The sequence below is a fragment of the Mesitornis unicolor genome, unplaced genomic scaffold (assembly GCF_000695765.1).
Source record: "Mesitornis unicolor isolate BGI_N332 unplaced genomic scaffold, ASM69576v1 scaffold35455, whole genome shotgun sequence".
NCBI lineage: Eukaryota > Metazoa > Chordata > Aves > Mesitornithiformes > Mesitornithidae > Mesitornis > Mesitornis unicolor.
Window position 1 is genome coordinate 29,173 of NW_010185415.1, and position 6,939 is coordinate 36,111.

A 6,939-nucleotide genomic window follows, 5' to 3' on the forward strand; every position below is an offset into this window, starting at 1 on the left:
ATGTTTAAAACATGGTATAATTCATAACCAATACCAGTATGTGAATATTTGGAAGTTACCTTGCCATTGTCTTTAGGGAGAGTAAGGAGAATAATCCTGGGTTCGATGTCTTCTACTATGGTCTGGCATTGCTTGCTTACCTAATTCTTATGGGACTTCAGTGGGAAATTTAGGCAGGGGGTGACAGCTGAGTCAAATTGCAAGTTTAGATTTAGAGTCTCATATACTCTTCAACAGGCATTTTTAGATGTGGTGGCCATATCGAAACAAAGTGAGACTCCTTACCTGGGACAAGCTGTGTGTGGATGTGTATGGGCCGATGTCTGGTTTCCACTGCAACGCGTTGTAATTAGAAATCTAAACTTAGTACTTTTGCCAAAATACTGCCCCTCCATTCTGAAGTTTCTGTTCTGGACTTGGTTTGTACACCTAAAACACACTTACGGTATTTAGAAGCGGAGTTAGGGAGAAACGCATGTTCTGCTATTTCCACTTTAGTTTTGTGGTGCAACTATGCAATGCGAAGGAAAGCTCCATAGAGATGTCACTGTTTCCAGTGTCTCAGTGACCGCATATTGCGTAGCTGGCTGCCTCTCACAGGTGAGAGAAAGGTGAGAGTAATCTTCATTTTGCCACACTACTTGGTCCTACAGTAAACTTGATATTATAGATCTGCAGTAATGAGTACCATTCCAACCTGTAGATTAAACTATTTATAACATGTCACCTATTCGCAGTATATGAATTGAAAAGTACCAATACTTTTTGTACACAGACTATATAAAATGAGATGGGGGGGGGGGAAAAAAAATGAGGTGGGGGGGGGGGGGAACAAATAAGTTTGCTCATTTGCAACACTTGATTTCCATGTGCTTAAAAATGTTCATAGACTGGTGTTTGAGGCTGGAACAAGTACACACCTGCAATAAATTGCTGTATTTCTAGTCAACAGATGTATGGTTTTCAAGAGGAAAATACTGTCAGCATGTACTCCTCCTGTAACGTTCTCTGGTCAGCTGTTGGCTTAAAATATTCACAGTAGCCCCATGTTATTGTTGAGGCAGATCTTGGGGTGGGGGGGGGCGGCAATGCTGAAGCATTTCACTATCTGAATGTTCTTCAGCTGCTCAGGTAAGTAATTTTCAAGGCACAATGGAGCACAAAAGGGAAAATGCTAGATCTGTCCTTGTTTTGGAGGGAAGGGTAGTGGGTAGAAACAACACCTTTGTCTGTAAATTCCCTCTTTCTTTTCTAAAGTTCTCCAACTTCAAAGTTAACCTTTTTTATGATTAGAGCAAAGATGCAAGCTAGAAATCTATCCAGATCTTGCAAGTTACTGCTCAACTTGGCTTCAAACAGGTAATGTTTAATAGAACTTGGTATGTTCTTGGGAGTTGGTGTCTACTTGGATACTTTTACACTGCAAAGTGAAACTCCCACCCAATATCAGTTCTGAAGGGTTCCTTAGCAGGAAACCAGGACTCATATGATTTGCCAAAGTTTGAGGGCAGATGTTGTAGACCCAAATGGGGAGGGAGGTAGAGAAAGAGGAATAAACATAAAAAGCAGGATTTACTGACCAACAGACAAACTACTGTAACTCAAGGGGGAGGAAGAAAAATGCACTTTCAATAGTTTGTCCATATTTTTGGCTACAAAATATACTTGTATCTGATTTTTTTGAGACAACTATTAAGAGGAACACCCATCCCACAAATGGCTGATCTTCCTTTTGACCTCCTCCTGTCTTTTCCACGTTGGCTTAAGTCCATTTTCAGCAGTCGCACTTAGTTTTGAAAACTGCTACTTTTCACGATGTTTAGAAAGAAAAAAAAAAAGTAAATTAAAAAAAAATTTGACACTTTTTGAAACAGGGTGGACTTAATTGAAGTGTGCAGTGGTGAATTACTGCTGCAGTAGCTGCCTCTAGTTGTCGAAATAAACTGTAGACAAGTTTTCTATCAGTCCAGATAATCTGGGCCCAGTAAAACATCAGTGAGAGTGTTCCTTCCATCTGGTGTGAGAGTGTGTGTGTGTGTGTGTGTGTGTGTGTGTGTGTGTGTGTGTGTGCGCGCGTGCGCGCGTGCGTGCGTGTGCCCCATGAGCAGACAGAACCAAATGCTCCAGGTACTTGTCATGTCTTACTGCTTACTTTGAGTCGTGTGTATGTGAAGTGTCTTTTGAGCAGAAGGTTTTGGTTAATATCAGTATATTTTTATAAATTTGAAATTCATTGTGCCCCATCTTTTTTTTTTTCCTTTTCTTAAACATCTTTTCATTGTTAGGGTATATGTGCAAAATTTGAATCTTAACATTTTTAGGCACAGATGGAAAAAGTTATTGGCTCCTTGAAAACACATGGGACAAAATGGATCCTCAAAGCATGTATGTACTTACAAACCAAGCTGTAGAGATCAAGAAAAGAACTTTATTGTTGATCTCAAGATTTCTAAATTGTCAAGATTTATATGGAGTTGTGGTGGAACTAGTTAACACTTAGAGCTTTTGGTATGTAATGACTATTTGCTATGGACTGATATTAAATGTTTCAAAGGATTGCGTTATTAAACTTTCTGGATTTTTGTTACTCTCCTCGGATTATATTAAGTAGTTAAAAATTTCTTTGCTATATTACATTAAAAACATAAGAACTTTGGGTCTCGTATTTATTTTCACTTGTTTTACTAATTATTTACAGAACACCGTTTTAACTTTTTTATTTTATAAATGTGTAGTATTTTAAACATATCTTTAAAAATTGTTCAATTGGAACAACATTAACTTCTGATTTGTTTTTATTAGGATTTTTTAAAAAAAAACACCACCACTTTTTCCATGTTGGTGCACAGCACTTAACAGAAATGTTTGTATTCCCTTTCTTTCAATTCAATAAACAGAATAAATAACTGGAATGAATAGTTCTTAGTTTCCCTAACTTCACTTACATGACTGACTGGGATGTTAATTTCTTGATCGTTAATTATAGATTTCTTCCATATTTGCGGTATTTCACTTCCTCGCTAGGAACATTAATTTGTGGCAGTTGAGCTGAAGATGAATTTGCTCAGTGCTGTGTGCAGGCTTTCCAGTCTTTGCTGTTTGGCTCTAACCTACCCCACGCTCGTGTTTTCACTCCACATTTAGCAGTCGACCTGCCTATGTCGTGTTCTGTGCTCATCTGACTTGTTGAATGTCTGGTTCCTTCGAGGCTCCATGAAAGCCTTGATGCCTAATGTTGGAGCTCATTTAAATACCAGACAGGGGTTGTTTTATGTGATTGGTGGGGTTTTTTTGATACTTCGTATTAAGAAGGTGCTACTTGCATGCCCTGCTTGGACTTCTCTTGAACTAGAGATCAGGGACCTCCAGACTTTTGTCTGAAATTGACCCAAGCAGCTTTTGTGGCTGAGAGCTCTTGAAGCTACTCCTCAACTGGTGCCTCTGTTGCCCACAACTAACCCTGCGTTCTTGGCCCTCTTCCCTGTGCCTTAAAACAGAGCCTCATCTTTGTCCTGAGTTTTGGGCACTTGTATTCAGTTCTAGCTAATGTTCTGTTCAATAAAAAGCTGTGTGTAAATTTGCCCTCCCCTTCCTGTAGCTTTTCCAATCTCAAACTTTTTGCTGAAGTGCATTCAGTTTTTGAATTCTTTGAGCTTCTATATTGATGAGAAAAGATCTTTACTCCCTCTAGTAGCACCTATTAACTTCATTCCCTCCCTTATAGTTGAAGCAGTATATATATATATGTAATTATGGCTGAAATGCAGCTGCATACAGAAGGGGCATGCCTTACTCTTTTCCACGTGCTGCTTTGTGCTGCTCCCCTAGGGTACTACTGTTTGCAGGAGGGTTGTTAGATTGTAGAGCTACTTCAGCCATAAATGATCCATGCAGCTGATGAAGTTAGCTTTTTTGGCTGGGTTTGTTACTGTGCTTCATCTTCTGTCCTATGTCCGCCTTTAACTGGCGAGAGGTACATGATTTCTACAGAATGTGAGATTTCAGCATATATAAGACTTAATTTTATTTTTTTAAACTCTTCAGAATATTTAAAATAAATTACATATGGAACCTGAGGGTAGATAAGTATTTAATAATTAGCTTTAATCCAGACTCTGCCTGAGGTAAGGTACTTCTCCAGAGGGACATTTTCTGTTTTACTTTGTCACTTTACACCTTGGCCTGTGCTGTTTGGTGCATCTCTCTGCTGTTCTGCATGTGCTGCACAAGTGTAGGCTGACTCACTACAGAAAAGTGGCAGTCCCAGTTGCCTCCTCGCTTCGAAAGACCTCTAATGCTCTGAAGAGTAACTACCGAGCATCGTATGCCTCTCATGTTTCTGCCAAAGATAAGGTGGTAATGTACTGATAACAGCATGGTGTATCCATGTAGCCAGTTTTTTTCTACCACCACCTCTACTCTCATTGTTACCGTAATATCCTTAGAGGCAAAAACGGTCTTTTCTTACCATGTCTACAAAATCCTGGAGAGCATCTTGTGAGAATTAGATTAAAAGTACATTAAATACTGGTACTGAACAGCTGAAGAATTATTTTTATGGGCTTCTTGGGGTTTCAGGTTGATTGTTAACCTGCACATAGAACTGTTCTTAAGACTACTGGTCATACTATTAATCCCACTGATTTATGTTCCATAGTATAGAACTAATTTAGAACAAAATGGCAATTTACTAGAATGAGGAGTTAAGTATATTCTTTAAAACAATATAAATAACCAGCAGTTTGTAACTGTAATAATTAATTAGGGGGAAATATAATACATATTTTAACTAATCCCCCCCCCACCAAGTGCAGTACTGTAACAGCTGTCTAATTGCTCTGAAAGCTGTTGAATAATGAATATCTTAGCAATCTGACCAGGCTCTAGATCGTGGGTGAGGAAAAGAGCTTAATAACCTTGGTTAAACATTAGAATCCCTGTAGACCAACTTCAGGTCTATTTTCAGGAATTAAGAGCTTTCTATAAAACAGAGCTAATCATTTGAAGGGGTAATCTAATGGTCCCCTCATGAAGTTATACTTGGATGCCTTAATTCCAAAGGAAAATATATTCAGGTGAGTGAATAGGAGGGAATCTGTGTTTTGGTCTCACACCGATTCATAGTGACAGTGTTAGGTGAATTTTTATTTAATGTCAGTCTAAAGTCTAATTGTCTTGATTTAGTAAGCTTGGATGTAAATTACCCTGTTCTCCCCTGATGAAGACCCAGAATTTAAGGTGGTTTTGGTTTTTACTACTGTAGAATTTCTGTGCTCTGTGGATCTCCCATGGGACAGATGACTGTAGGACTCCTCTTTCCAGCTAATGAACTACATTTTTAGCAATTACAAATATATTTCTCCTACTGCTGACACTGAGCTCTGCGAAGATCTCTGTTAAGGCAGAAAATGACCCTGGACAGCAAGGAAAACTTCCAAATCACCGAAGTAATTACTCAGCAGAAATGTAGTCTCTGGAGCCTGCTACTGAGGTTTTTACAACTATTATAGCAAGCTGTTAGATATGAATGAACAGTGAATTTATTTATATAAAAAAGCTGAGGTGGGAAGTTTGCATGCATATAAAACATAGCTTGTTTAATACTTAACAAGCACCACATAGAAAACATATCTGTATTTTTCGGTTGGTCTACCATAGTTAGTAATTCCCTCTTGAGGAAGAAAGTGGGGAGGAATCTACAATAACATCCCTCTATGTCAGGGATACAAATTAAGACATACGCTATCCCCACTTATTTTTTTCCAATGTTTTTCTTTTCCCATATCCTTCCCTGTCCTGCTCCCATCTCTGAAGAAACATTTTCCTCAGTAGAAGAGAATAGAAGCTTTTCACAGTGAGAGATAAATTTTACCAATTACATTAGGAAACAGGTTTACTCTATCTGATGTCATCACTGTGAGGTGTTAGGTAGAAATCATTGAACACAATGTATTTTACAGATATTTTCATTAACAGTAAAGCTCTTTGAAGGCATGATTTTGAGGTAAAGATATAAAACTGCTAGTTTAAGTGATGGACTTACAGATTAACGATCATGTTTCTCAGTGTGAAATGTCATTAATGAAATTTATCTACTATTAGCGCTACAGCAAGGACTTAAGCAGCTTACTAACACTTCCATTTCTTCTAATAGATAAAATCCAAAATATGTGTAATGATTGGAGTTTTTTCCCACATACAACTAAGAGAACTTAACTGCCTAGCATGTAAGTGGGTTTCAGCTTTATAAGGCAGTACTTTTTGTAGTTTAATTTTTGTGGTGTCAAGTAGTCAGTGGCATGCAGCTGTGGTAGCTATTTCTGTAGTTAGTTCTTAATGAGCTTAATTTTCAGCAGTTTTTCCATCTTTGCAACAGCTGAACTTGGACTCCATCCATCCATCATAAATTTAAAGCCAAGCTTTTCCTACAACAAACATTGAACACGAGGTATCTAGAGAAATCGAGCTTTAGTGTTATCTTTTCACTGCTGGCCGTGATTAACATTAACTACAAGTACTTAAGAAAGAAAAGCTCCTACATTTTAGGACTTAATTACGAAACCCGTATTTTTGAAGTGTTTCACTTGATCCATTTGTTTCAAAAAACCTGTTTCTATGCACATATAAAAATTTAAAGACATTTATTGGTCAGTGAGGGTACAAACTCAGGTTTATACACTTATCACTGCAAGAGCTGCAGAAAAAAGGAATTAGGTTCATGATGTCTTTGAAGCAGTCACATCAGAATTGGGATAACTGGGTTCTGGTTTACCAGACCACCTCCCTGAGCCAGACCTATTCTTGATTCACCTCCCTGGATATGGAAACAGCAGGTTCAGGGAGCAGTAACTGCAGATAGTCTTTTGCTCTGGTGCAGTATGATACTTACTTTGTATGAAGGTCTATGATGTATTTCAATGATAGAAGTTGAAGGGAAAG